General features: G+C 31.4%; 2 long non-coding RNA genes across 2 annotated transcripts; both read right to left on the reverse strand.

Annotated features, from left to right (window-relative positions):
- Positions 1–862: 862 nt before the first annotated feature.
- On the reverse strand, positions 863–3200 carry LOC127702479 (uncharacterized). Its single transcript, XR_007982439.1, has 4 exons — positions 3160–3200; positions 1839–1998; positions 1477–1583; positions 863–1015 (listed from the first exon to the last, which is right to left on the reverse strand). It is a non-coding gene; the product is annotated as an uncharacterized LOC127702479 (long non-coding RNA).
- Positions 3201–4368: 1168 nt separating this feature from the next.
- On the reverse strand, positions 4369–8218 carry LOC127702480 (uncharacterized). The gene is made up of 3 exons (XR_007982440.1): positions 7833–8218; positions 6461–6567; positions 4369–4501 (listed from the first exon to the last, which is right to left on the reverse strand). It is a non-coding gene; the product is annotated as an uncharacterized LOC127702480 (long non-coding RNA).
- Between the last annotated feature and the right edge of the window lie 7464 nt (positions 8219–15682).

Genomic DNA, 15682 nt, shown 5'->3' on the forward strand with positions numbered 1-15682 from the left:
GATTCTCAATACCCCAGCAAACAATTCAACATTTTAAAAACGTTTTAAAAATGTTTTGTTTTGGTTTCTAGAATGTTTTATTAAAACGTTTTAAAAACCAAAATTTGTAGACTCTTATAAATGTTTCAAAAACATTTTGAAGAAACGTTATTTTGGAACATTCAGAAAACGTTGGAAAAAGGTTTTATGAAAAACGTTTCTGTCAACCTCCAATAAACATTTTCAATACATTTGTGTAACAATGATGCATTAGTGCGACCACCATTACTTTGGTTTAAAAATATATAATTGATTGTGCACGCGTTTAATTGAAGAAAAAGCAACATCTCCATAAGCTTGGATGGATGGTTGGTTGTTTAACGACCAGTGGCAAGTCAGATGCATATTCTGGATGAGAACATGAATATTAAAAATTAATACCCTGTCTTGTATTACACCAACATGTTGTGCCAGATTTTTTGGTTCTAGCCCACAAGGCAAGTTTGCAGGATGACATGTCACATTATTCTGACTACGGGCCAAGAAGTCTTTGCTCTAACTCATTTTGGGGAGAAGCAACAAATAATAATTTTATTGTCATTGGTTTGGCCCGGCCGAAGTTCCAACCCACAACCTCCGCACTTGAGGCGACGACACTGACCATTACACCAAAGCTCTAAAGGAATATATTCTTTATAAAAAAAAACTATGCCAAAGCAAAGCTTGTCAACCTCTAACTGTTTAAACTTGGTCCTGTGACCTTGAAAGTCAATTCAATAAGGTTCTTGCATTGACAAGGAGATAACATATCTCTTAAACCGAGAATTAGACATATTATCATAATAAATTATAACCAAAGCTTCAATTGTTGCAGAAATTGGAATATAGTTTTATAAACATCTTTAATCACTTTGCAACAAAAAAAAAACAGTATTGACAGGACTAAAATCAGTAGAATCAATGTACTTTTAAACAGATTTATTTGTTCAGACTCCAATTCTTCTTGCGCAATCGTCTGTCCTTTTCTTACAGGTTTCTGAAATGATCAAAAGCAATTTGTTAACGAGATCAGTACGCTCAAGTACACTGTTTAGCATATAACTCTTAACCCCAGTTAGTTGTTGTACTCCCTTTTAATCAAGCTATTTCATTAAATCTATAAAGGGGAAATTATGCTATTTTTTGCAATCCAAGTAATTATTAAGATAGGCAAAAAACATAAATAATATTTTACATGTCAAAAGCAATTGCTACAAATGTAAATCTCAATGTTTTACTTGCAGGAAAAAGACAATAATTCCATCGTCAAGAACATAACAATGTAGTATTCTAATGTCTCTAAATAAACAGAAGTTCTGCATGGTTGGCAAATGTTATATTGCTATAAGTGGCTCAGAAATTTGTGTATAGATATTCAAATTGCAAAAATAAACTTTTAAATAAATAAAACCTTCCACTTAAACGTATATTTAGACATTTTATTCAATTGAAAAATACCTTATATTTTGGTCCTCCTGGCTTGTGTGGGGCCTATTTTAGGAATTCAATTAAGACTCCCTCCATATCGGAAACCTTGGATTTTGGGAACACTCTTGTACAACTTTCTGAAAAGGTATTACAGAATTAAAAAGATATATTTCATTATTATTTTTAACTTCTTTAAACTTTTATATATATATATATATATAATAACTTTATGTAACTTTGCACTCTGTTTCTACCTAAAATAATAAGTGAGAAACATTATATTCATATTCATCATATGAATTCTTTTTGAGATTAAAGTCAGATAAAAAATCCAATCTATATTAATGGCACTTGCTTTTAAATGTTCGACATATTTTCTTAAATCAACTTACTCATGATTATCCTGCACAAAGGGTGACCTGTGAATGCCTCTTTTCCCTTTTGCCCCTTCAGACTGTATTTGGTCCATAACTGATTAGTGCCACACTTCTTCATCATCCTTCCTATACAGTTTGAAGGGCTGTGACTACCCTGTGACACCAAATACTGGACCTACAAAATTACAATTTAGTCCCGTTGTTATTTATTTTTCGCGAAATCAAATATTTGTTTTATAAATAATCGTGTCCATGAACCAATCTTAGCAAAACCTACTAATATTATTATTTTATTTCTTGTCCGTATCGAGTTTCTATAATGATTTTCCATGTATCGCTGTGTATACGTTATAACTTATATGCAATTTTATATGCATTTGAATGTTTGTCTTCAATTACAGGTTTATTCTATTAATGCATGATTTTTTTATTCATATATATAGCATGTTTCGCTTATATATATTTACTTTTAATTAATATATATTATCTTTAACTGATAAAATCTGATTTGACCTTTTCTCGGTAGATTGTTCTGGTGTTACATTATAAACTTTTACACATCTATTTATTTGAAAGGATTTTCCCAACGTAAATGATCTGTGGTAATCAACACTGGTCGTATATGAATTTCTTTAATTGATGATATTACACCTGGTGTTTCAGATATCATTCAGGTCAAGTTCGACCTAAGCCGTTCATCCTCGTCAGGTGCCTTTGCGTAATATTTTTATTTACTATAACATTGGATTATGATTACTTTTTAACTATTATCAATATGTTTCTATCGTGTAACGTATCAAATGCAGTTACATTTTGTGGTAATACTGAATTGTTCATGACTGGCAAGTTACAATTAATTTTAGTCAGACATAATCATATAAGATATTTTGTAAAATGAGGCCAGGCACTGGCAGCACGGCTATGGGTAGTCCAAAAAAAATATGACGTCTTGAAAGGATATTTTTGATTTTTGCTGTTGCTACGAAGTTGGAGGAGGGCGTCCACATTTTTTTTGTCAAATAAGAAAGCCTTACAATCGTCATTATTATTTGACTACGCTCTAGGTAGTTTAAATGATTAATTATGCTGTATTCGGAGGCTTGTTTTTATTTAACTCGTGTAAAAGTCAGACCAGTAGCCCACGAAGCATGACAAATTGACACGTGATGGCATCATGCAGTGGTGAATGTGAATTTATGCCTGTACTGTAGTAGTTAAATCTGTTAATCATGTAAATAGACTCATGCAAATCATACGAATGTCATGGAGAAAATAATGCAGTAATTTGTCTCAATTTCTACAAAATACATCGAATGTTTATTGATTTTATACATACCTCATAGACTGAACGCTATTCTGTAGAAATGCTCTTCTAGCCCCAGTAAACAATCCAACGTTGACATTACGTTGTGACAACGTAATACTATCGTTGTGACAACGTAGTAAAATTACGTTGGTACAACGTAATTTTGTGGACTCCAAGGCACGTGCTGACAACCATCCACACAACGTTGGCACAACGTAATTTGTGACGTAATGTATTACCATCATAAGACGTTGTCACAACGTCGCAACACAACTGTAAATGTCCCTTGTCCTCATTTGATTATAAAATTCCATTGAAGAAGTAAACAGGGTCTATATTTTATTCTTTTGACCTGTTTTAAGTTGTAAATTTGTCTATGTAGGAAAGATGGACACAATGTCGATATGTACTCTATTTCCAAACTGCTAGCTGTGTATAATATAGCCACAAAAGTTTGTTTTTTTTACCTTTTTGCCAGGTTTCAATGTCAAATGTATAAATATCTCGTTTTCCCAAAAACTTTGCATTATGTTTTACATTAAACCTGTAGTTTTGTCCAATTAATGTTTCACACAGTTGTTTAAGGTTAAAGTCTTAGTTTTTAACTTTTGCAATACTGAAGTACAAGATTTATACATTTCCATTTAACAAAAGCAACTTTTCTTTAAAAAATTTAACACATAATACTTTTCGAAAAAGGAGATTTTGTATGATGGCCAACGAGACAACCCTCTATCCTAAAATCAAATATTGATGATGTTAGCAATTATAGGTAACTGTACAGCCTTCAACATGACATCTTGGTACATGCTGCAACTTCTGGATGTTTAGGGTTTCAGTGTTCTAGAATATAGATTTCACTATGATGGTGGAAATTCTAGAATGTAGATTTCACTTTGACGAAGGAGAACATTTTTTAATGAATTATTCAGAAATACAACAAACTACTACATATACCTTAATGTTTACTGTAGATTCATTCAGCTGGATTCACTACACAATGACAAGCTAGGAAAAAAGTTTGGAAAAAGGCCCAAATGCTTACTGTCTAATTTACAAATATATATTCTACACAACTTATACACACTTCTAAAAATATCCCAAATGAAGAAAATACCTGAAATACAATCAAACTAACTATTCAGTATTGCTTTTTTTCCATTGACCAACTAGAGATAGACCTACATGTATCCAAAAGTTAAGACTTCTTTTTTCTTAGCTTCATGAACCAATAAAAAAATAATAAATTAATATGTTTCTGAATTTTTTTATTTTTATTCCAAATTTTAGTCTTGTGTTGGCTGTATACATGTCATTCCAAATTTTGGTTTTCTGCCCTCTGATCAGCTGGTCTTGTGTTGGTTTCAGGTCTCTGAAAAATAAATAATCATAAATTATAAAATACAAAAAAAAAACTGATCCTAACTTATGAATTACAGCATTTCTTAAAAAATATCCTGTGTGTAAACATAATTAATATTTTTTCTATTGCTGGTCGTATAATAAATCTTGCAGATTCATAATTATGTTGGTGCTGTTACTGAGATGTTTGTATCTTTGCCAATTATACACATTTTATAATGTATGTTAGAAATTTTAACATAATTTCAACAGTATATAATAATTTATAACTTTTGGTTAACCTTTGTTCTTATTTAAAAAATAAATTTGTTGTTAAATTGAACATGTGTTAATGAAATTATGGCTGTTCCAGAAAATACTATGTCTGCCCCCCAGGGACGACCCTTTTTTTAACCCCCAGCACCGACAGAATTAATAAACTGCTTCGCTGAGCGCAGCTGGATACTCCCGCAGAGGTCCAATCCTGAACAGTTGGGGCAAAAATGGACACAATATTCAAGCTTGATACAGGTCTGAATTTGGATTAAAATTAAATATTTGACATATTATAGGTTTATGAATAAATGTAGTCAAAGAACTTGAAATTGGTTATATGAATTGAATTTATATTCAATTAATTTAAAGATTTCTTGCTGTTGTGCAATACTCTGTGCCGTTGCGCAATACTTAGTAAATCTGTTGTCAGAATATAAACATTTAAAGTTCAATTAATTCTTAATGTCATATTAGAAATTATGAAAATCAAAAGGGAGCTGACATCAATAGATATAAACAATTCACCAAAGTTTCATGAGAATTGCTGTCAGCATTTTTGAGTTATTGTCCGAAACTGGAAAATCCCCCCTTTTTTAATGAATAAAACCCAATAACTCAGAAATGTAAAATGTAAAATTTATAAAATTCTAAAGGGAGCTTACATCAATAGATATAAACAATTCACCAAAGTTTCATAAGAACTGCTGAAAGCATTTTTGAGTTTTGTCCGAAAACTGGAAAATCACCCTTTTTTATGAATAAAACCCTGTAACTCGGAAACGTAAAATCTAAAATTTATAAAAATCAAAAGGGAGCTCATGTCAATAGATATAAACAATTCACCAAAATTTCTTGCAAGTTGGTGAAAGCATTCTGGAGTTATTTTCCGAAAACTGGAAAATCCACCATTTTTTAATGAATAAAACCCCATAACTTGGAAACGTAAAATCTAAAATTTAAAAAAAAACGAAAGGGAGCTCACGTCAATAGATATAAACAATTCACCAAAGTTTTATGCAAATTGGTTAAAGCGTTTTTGAGTTAATGTCCAACATGTTGATGACGGACGGACAGACGGACAACGGTTTACCATAATACGTCCCGTAAACGGACGTTTAAAAATAAATAAGAACAACACTCTCTTTGAATTTTGGTATTTCAAATACAACCACCCCCCACATAAATTTTTTTAAAAAGAGCCTTCCCTGGGGGGGACATAGTATTTTCTGGAATAACCAGTAGTTATTCTACAAATAATAATGAATCCAAATTAAAAAAGGAAGTTTGGTTCCTCAAAATTGTTATTTATCAATTAATTTTAGATATTCATAGGATTTTACCTTAATACATTTAGAATTTACAGCAATACAGCAAGACCTTACACAATGTATATCATATGCCAATGAACGCAATCTATAAAATCAACAAATTATAATTTGATAAATAAAATTAATAAAAGAAGAATGTGTCTATGAGCCACAAATGATGTTATTAAAGGAGATAAAGAACAGTAAAACAGATGCTCTCCAAATTCAAACTCTGCGTTTTATGATAATAAGCATTGTGTATAAATTTCATAACATGTCGTTCAGGCAAAGTAAAGTTAGAGAACAGAAACCAATTTTGAGTTCAATGTATGTACGTACAGTACAAGAGTAAAACTATATCACTCAGTGAAGGAGGGCATAAAAAGAGCTGATCAACTGATGTTTACCTTTTAATATCTTGGTCCATCTTTTTGAGCTGGTGCATGCTTAAGTGTTACTGCAATGCATTCCTCAACCTCAGACACATTGGATCTGTGGATTTTTATACAAGACTCTGGAAAAAAAATTATAAATACATTCAATTATCTTCTATATTCTTCTGTCTGTTTACATGTGTGTCGGTCTAACAAATCTTTGGGAAAACTAGGTAAGTGACAAATTTACATGCATTCCAAAATTCATAAGTTTTATGATTGATTGCGACATTGTTTCTGGTCACATATTTAGTGAGAGTTGAATACAGCTCGTCATTGATAAACATTTAGATTTCATACCATAAATTGAACAGCAAAAAAGACGTCCTTATATACTGGTTTTTCTAACACCAGTAAACTTGGTTTTACCCTCAAAACAGGAAAATGTAACCCAACTTTTCCCGACTGGATCCTAGTCTAATAATTATGACGTCTTGGAAGGCTATTTTAATTTTTTTCTGTGACGCCTATCTACGACGACCTAGTGCCAAATAATTATGACGACTTGGAAGGCTATTTTAATTTTTTTCTGTGACGCCTATCTACGACGACATAGTCCAAAAATAATTATGACGTCTTGGAAGGGTATTTTAATTTTTGTCTGTGACACCTATCTACCACGACCTAGTCCCAAATAATTATGACGTCTTGGAAGGGTATTTTAATTTTTTTCTGTGACACCTATCTACGACAGTCTTTATTGGCACAATTGTCTATTCCCATGTCAGACCCAGTGATACATTGATTGATTGTTGGTTGCTTAAAGTCCAGTGGCAAATATTTCATGCATGTTCAGGACGACCCCAAGTGATACATGTAGTATTATCATTAGTAGGCCGAGTTTGTAACATGCCAAGTTTGTAATGACTAATGGGCAGAGTTTGTAATGTGCCGAGATGTCTAGCTTCGCATTTGTGATATTCATAAGACTTTTATGCTTCCAACATTATCAAAACATAACAGTGCAAAAGACACTTGCAGCCTTAATATATAGGAATAGTAGCTCTTGGCATGAATAGAAAACAAGTGCCTGTGCACCCCCCCCCCCCCCCTTTTTTTATTACTTTCTACAGTTAATTGCATATACCTTAAAAAACAACACAAGTTAATCGATCAATCTGAAAAATGGATTCAAATAACACAAATGTTGGCTAAAATATCTTGTATCAGTGCAATATATTGACCGTAAAATAAGAAGTATCAGTCACTATCATATTTCAACACGGTCACGGACAACAGACTTGAAAGAGGCGCCCAACACGACAACAGATGTTTTATTTTCTTCAATCATACTTGTTTTTATCATGGAGAACCTTTTTGGCGTAATGTGCAATTATTATATTACCTTTTTCTTTGTTCTGGAATCTAGATCGAGCTAAATTTCACTGCAAGTTTTCTCACTGTTTTTAAAAATCAAGCGGTGAAAGTGCGCATGCTCAGACTTTTCATAGTATGCAGCGGTAAAACCCGAGTACTGCTGAACGTTCCACTATTATCGTAAAAAAACGATTATGAAATTAAAAAATAATAAATGATGACAAAACTTTAATGATATATTAAACAATAAATATTCATATAAAATATATATATTAGAACATTAAAATTGGATTTGTAATATTTTCTTGGACATTTTGGTGCAAATTATGTCTGTGCGGGAAAAAAAGGGGGATATTTTGAAAATCGAAAAAATCGTGAATATATTCTAGTGAAGGTGAATGTTATATCCAGGATGACTCATATCCACAAAATTCGTCCCATAAAACCAGATTTAAATATGTCACTGGTATTCACAGGTTTGTTCACTACGTTATTATAATGTTGATACGACGTAACAAAATGTTACGTCGGATTATGACAGTTATAAGCACGTTGTCACAACGTAATAAAATCTCACGTCCTGACAGGGTACTAAATTTACGTAAATTCGACGTAATTTTATAACGTCGTCTGTACGTCTGCATCCAACGTTGGGTTTTTACGTTCCCACAACGTTGGTACGACGTAAACTCAAGACATGACGTTCAGACGACCATTAACCGACGTCGGGAGTACGTCGTGTGTTTGCTGGGAGCATGTCTAGTATCGTTGTTTTCCCAATTTAAAAAAGGCGGTGAGAGTATCCGGAAGTTTCGAACAAATTTTATCTAATGAAGAATTCTGCTTTAATACAAATTATTGTCGTAAATAATACATTTTCTCAATTAAAATGTCTATCTTCGAATATGATAATACTTTAGAGATGCGATAAATGGAAATATAGAAATAAAATACGAAACTAACTAATAAGTTACAACTGGTTCCCGGTTCTACAGAAAAAGAAACCAGTTATTAGAATACAAGAATTTTTTTTTTGACATTACATATCATCATATCGACAGATCGAAGATGACTTTTTGTAAATTAAAAATTAAAAGTAATTATTAAAAACAAAAATATTGCGGTGATATGGGAAACATGATTTATAGAGTTTTTCTATACTTAATAAAAAAAACATTTTAGAAACATTATTAAAAAACAAAATTAAAAACGTTGTTTTAAAATGTATTATTTATGTTCATCAAAAACATTTTTGAAAAAATGTTTTTTTTACGTTTAAAAAATGTTTGTAGGAACATTTCTACTATAGTTACAGAAAACGTTTCAATTAAACCTTTTAAAAACATTTCTTAAACGTTTTTTCGACACTAACTTATTTGAAACCTTTAAAAAACGTTTCTAAAATGTTCTGTGTTTGGTGGGTAATAACAAAACTTGGTATATAATTCGGAAAGATCCGATTGCCAAAATAATAAATAAAAAAACTATCTAAATCCAAACCTGGTTTTGGTTTAAAAAACAATAAGAATATTGGCAACATGATAATTAATCATTAAGCCGAAGACATTGATTCACAATACCCCACCACGGGAGGCTTTAGTATACAATCATTATACTGTGAAACAGATGTAAAAAGACGTGATGCCGATTTATTTCAAGAGATCACGTACAAGGGAAAACAGAATGGTTCCTGTTATATTCATGCATAGACCCGACATGGTATCTACACAAACCTCTTCAATTGTTAAACATGGAGACATTTGTATATTATCAAATAGGTGTTAAAACATACACGACAGTCTAGTGTGAATTCAACAGTATAACACTGATAACTACTATCTCTATTAGATCTCGTGTAGATTTATGATAGATTAGATTACGAGAATAAAGACAATAAGTCTTTTCATTATATATATGAATAATTAACCAAAGGTGCTGATCTACTTGGTCAGTTTCTTTAGTCTGTAAAAAGACTAGCTACAACGTAGACCTATATGCACGTGTAGTAAATTTGAAAAAAACTGTTATGAAACAGACACACATCTATCTACTATACTAGATATAAAATAAATATATAAAGGTCGGCCTCTGATGAGGGTTTACCTGGGATTATTCCCGAAAGAACCCGAAACATTGCATATTAAATTCTAAAGAATTAAGCAATAAAAAGTACGTAGTGTCAGGTCAGAAATATTGATACCATACCATGAATAAGTGGGTTTATGGTCTTTTTATAAAACAACAAGAATATGATATTAAAAGACCATCTACAGAAAGTCTACTTGATATTCTTAGTATTTTACTGACAAAAAATGAATTTACTTTTAATGAAAACGCATATAAACAAATCGTTGGCGTTTCAATGGGCGGAGTTGCTTCCCCGGAAATATCTGATATTGCTATATTTGACCATATAAATAATATTATAGAACAATATCCATACAAAGATAATATTAAATTTCATAAACGAATGAGAGATGATGGCTTTATTATATTTAATGGAAGCAGTGAGCAAATTAAACAACTATTTGAAATAGCAAATAAGAAACATAACCTGCTGAAATTCACTTTTGAAATAAATACTCGTACTATGAAATTCTTAGATGTTGTATTGTATAAAGGAAAACGGTTCACCACATCTAAGATACTAGATGTAAACTGTTACACCAAACCCACGGAAAAATTTCAGTATATACATAGAAGCTCGAGTCATGCTCCTACCTGTTTCTCTTCTTTTATTAAAGGAGAAGGGACTAGAATTCTTAGAAACACCAGCAGTAAGGACGAATTTAATAAACGTATTAAACTGTTTATAGATAAATTATCTAGACGGGGATACACGAAAGAAATCGTCAGTCAAATATTGCACAAAATTCGTCACGAAGACAGACAGTTAAAACTTCGGAAGAAACAATATAAGAATAAAATAACAGGCAGAAATATGTTCATTACAACGTATCATTATAATGCTGAATATCTTAAAAAGATTATAACAAAGTTCTGGTATATAATTCGGAAAGATCCGATTGCCAAACAAATATTTAAATCTAAACCAGATATGGGTTTCAAAAACAATAAGAATATTAGCGACATGATAATTAATCATTAAGTCGAAGAACCCCTCCACAGGAGGCTTTATAATATAGTGTATACTGTTGAAACAGATGTAATAAAGACATGACACCGATTTATTTCAATAGATCACGTATCTGAGATAACCGACGGTTTCTTATATGTCCATGTTTCTACCCGGCAGGGTACCTGCACATATTTCTTCAAATGCTATACATGGAGACTTTTGTATATTATCATATAGATGATAAAACAAACACGCCAGTATACCCTGAATTCAACAATATGACATTGATAAATACTATCTCTACTATATCCCTTGTAGACTTATGTTGAAGTAATTAGTGATAAAAATAAAGACAATAAGTCTCTTCATTAATTATACAAAAGTGCTGATCAACTTGGTCAGTTTCTTCAGTCTGTAAAAAGACTAGCTACAACGTAGACCTATATGCACGTGTAGTTAATAAATTAAAAAAAAAAAAAAAAAAAAAAAAAAAAAACTGTTATGAAACAGACAAACATCTATCTATGATATTAGATATGAAATAAATACATAAAGGTCGGCCTCCGATGAGGGTTTACCTGGGAATACTCCCGAAAGAACCCGAAACATTGCATATTAAATTCTAAAGAATTAAGCAATAAAAAGTACGTAGTGTCAGGTCAGAAATATTGATACCATACCATGAATAAGTGGGTTTATGGTCTTTTTATAAAACAGTCTGTAAAAAGACTAGCTACAACGTAGACCTATATGCACGTGTAGTAAATTTGAAAAAAAAACTGTTATGAAACAGACACACATCTATCTACAATACTAGATATACAATAAATATATAAAGGTCGGCCTCTGATGAGGGTTTACCTGGGATTATTCCCGAAAGAACCCGAAACATTGCATATTAAATTCTAAAGAATTAAGCAATAAAAAGTACGTAGTGTCAGGTCAGAAATATTGATACCATACCATGAATAAGTGGGTTTATGGTCTTTTTATAAAACAATTTGATACGGTGAATATTTCACTAGTTGTGATCTCACCCGTTGAATCAGGTTCTATTTAATTATAGAATTTTTGATCCTTATTAATGCTATGGTACGACGTATTTCTGATCGAGAAACTACGTACGACACTATACTATATGCACAATGTAATAGTATACAATTCTATATGTATATAATACTGTACATCTTTCTTTATGTATATAACACTGTACATCTTATACAATATACATGTAACTAATTATGTAAATAACATAGATCTACTATATAGCTATCACTATTTACATATGAAACAAAGATATACCTGAAACAATAAAGTAATGAATAAAAATAAAAATAAAATAATACAGAAACAAAATGTATGTATATAACATACAAGACACTGATATATATATATATATATATATATGAAAATGATACCGAATCATATTTGACTGAAACATGGAAGTTATACTATTATACTAGCAAACAACCTTATGTCATCACTATAACATAGTCCTAAAACATACGTGAAATATTTGCAATTGGACGTATAGCAATCAACAATCAATAATTCATCACTATGTAAAACCTAAGAAGGTAACATGGAAAATAATTACAAACTGATATGATTGTCAATGAACTAGGGAAGTGATACTATTATACTAGCAAACAACCTTGTTTCGCAACTATATGTATCATAGTTCTAAACATACATGAAATATTTGCCACTGGATGCTAAGCAACCAACAAATCTTTAATTCATCGCTGTATCATGTCAAACCTCAGAAGGTAGCATGGAAACTAACTACAAACTAATATGATTGTCAATGAACTATGGAAGTTATAATATTATACTTGCAAACAACCTTATGTCATCACTATATCATAGTCATGAACGTACATGAAATATTTGCCACTGGATGCTAAGCAACCAAGAAATCTTCAATTCATCGCTGTATCATGTCAAACCTTAGAAGGTAGCATGAAAACTAACTACAAACTAATATGATTGTCAATGAACTATGGAAGTTGTACTATTATACTAGCAAACAACCTTATGTCAGCACTATATCATAGTCCTAAACATACATGAAATATTTGCCACTGGATGCTAAGCAACCAACAAATCTTCAATTCATCACTGTTTCATGTCAAACCTTAGAAGGTAGCATGAAAATTAACTACAAACTAATATGATTGTCAATAAACTATGGAAGTTATACTATTATACTAGCAAACATCCTTGTTCCACCACTATATGTATCATAGTTCTAAACATACATGAAATATTTGCCACTGGATGCTAAGCAACCAACAAATCTTCAATTCATCACTGTTTCATGTCAAACCTTAGAAGGTAGCATGAAAATTAACTACAAACTAATATGATTGTCAATGAACTATGGAAGTTATACTATTATACTAGCAAACAACCTTATGTCATCACTATATCATAGTCCTAAACATACATGAAATATTTGCCACTGGATGCTAAGCAACCAACAATCTTTAATCTATCGCTGTATCATGTCAAACCTTAGAAGGTAGCATGGAAACTTACTACAAACTAATATGATTGTGAATGAACTATGGAAGTTGAACTATTATACTAGCAAACAACCTTATGTCATCACTATATCATAGTCCTAAACATACATGAAATATTTGCCACTGGATGCTAAGCAACCAACAAATCTTTAGTTCATCGCTGTTTCATGTCAAACCTTAGAATGTAGCATGGAAACCAACTACAACTAATATGATTGTCAATAAACTATGGAAGTTATACTATTATACTAGCAAACATCCTTGTTCCACCACTATATGTATCATAGTTCTTAACATGCATGAAATATTTGCCACTGGATGCTAAGCAACCAACAAATCTTCAATTCATCACTGTTTCATGTCAAACCTTAGAAGGTAGCATGAAAATTAACTACAAACGAATATGATTGTCAATGAACTATGGAAGTTATACTATTATACTAGCAAACAACCTTATGTCATCACTATATCATAGTCCTAAACATACATGAAATATTTGCCACTGGATGCTAAGTAACCAACAATCTTTAATCTATCGCTGTATCATGCCAAACCTTAGAAGGTAGCATGGAAACTTACTACAAACTAATATGATTGTCAATGAACTATGGAAGTTGTACTATTATACTAGCAAACAACCTTATGTCATCACTATATCATAGTCCTAAACATACATGAAATATTTGCCACTGGATGCTAAGCAACCAACAATCGTTAATTTATCGCTATATCATGTCAAACCTTAGAAGGTAGCATGGAAACTAACTACAAACGAATATGATTGTCAATGAACTATGGAAGTTATACTATTATACTAGCAAGCAACCTTATGTCATCACTATATCATAGTCCTAAACATACATGGAATATTTGCCACTGGATGCTGTATCATGTCAAACCTTAGAAGGTATCATGAAAAATAACTACAAACTAATATGATTGTCAATGAACTATGGAAGTTATACTATTATACTAGCAAACAACCTTATGTCATCACTATATCAGTCTTAAACATACATGAAATATTTGCCACTGGATGCTTAGCAACCAACAATCTTAAATTTATCGCTGTATCATGTCAAACCTTAGAAGGTAGCATGTTAACTAACTACAAACTATTATGATTGTCAATGAACTATGGAAGTTATTCTATTATACTAGCAAACAACCTTATGTCATCACTATATCATAGTCCTAAACATACATGGAATATTTGCCACTGGGTGCTAAGCAACCAACAATCTTTAATCTATCGCTGTATCATGCCAAACCTTAGAAGGTAGCATGGAAACCTACTACAAACTAATATGATTGTCAATAAACTATGGAAGTTGTAGTATTATACTAGCAAACAACCTTATGTCATCACTATATCATAGTCCTAAACATACATGAAATATTTGCCACTGGATGCTAAGCAACCAAAAATCGTTAATTTATTGCTGTATCATGTCAAACCTTAGAAGGTAGCATGGAAATTAACTACAACTAATATAATTGTCAACGAACTATGGAAGTTATACTATTATACTAGTAAACAACCTTATGTCATCACTATATCACAGTCCTAAACATACATGAAATATTGGCAACAGGACGTTAAGCAACTAATATCGATAATAATTATTATGTCAAGCCGTTGAAGGTTACATGGAAACTAATAACAAATTAATATGATTGCCAATGAACAACGAAAGTTATACTGTTGTACTAGCAACAGATCGTTGGCGTTTCAATGGGCAGAGTTGCCTCCCTGGAAATATCTGATATTGCTATATTTAACCATAATTATAGACATAAAACAGAGAAATATCCTACGAAAATAATATTAAATTCCACTAAAGAATGAGAATTGATGGATTTAATATATTTAATGAAGAAGGTGAACAAAGTGAACAATTATTTGAAATAGTACATTGTTTTCATTCCTTCTGAAGGTACGAGAATTCTTAGAAACAATAGCAACATGTACTTATAAGATAATCGTTTAAATACGGTCTAAAGTGTAAATGTCTTGCAGATTTCTCCCTAACAAAGCAGTTAGGCTAAGATAGCATAGATGCAGACAGCAACTTCGAAAGAAACCAAATATTAGAAAACAAGTGGCAGAAATATCTTGAATATCTTAACACGGTAATAACAAAACTTGGTATATAATTCGGAAAGATCCGATTGCCAAAATAATAAATAAAAAAACTATCTAAATCCAAACCTGATATTGGTTTAAAAAACAATAAGAATATTGGCAACATGATAATTAATCATTAAGCC

Source organism: Mytilus californianus, unplaced genomic scaffold (genome assembly GCF_021869535.1).
Source record: "Mytilus californianus isolate M0D057914Y unplaced genomic scaffold, xbMytCali1.0.p SCAF_5, whole genome shotgun sequence".
NCBI classification, from domain to species: Eukaryota; Metazoa; Mollusca; class Bivalvia; order Mytilida; family Mytilidae; genus Mytilus; species Mytilus californianus.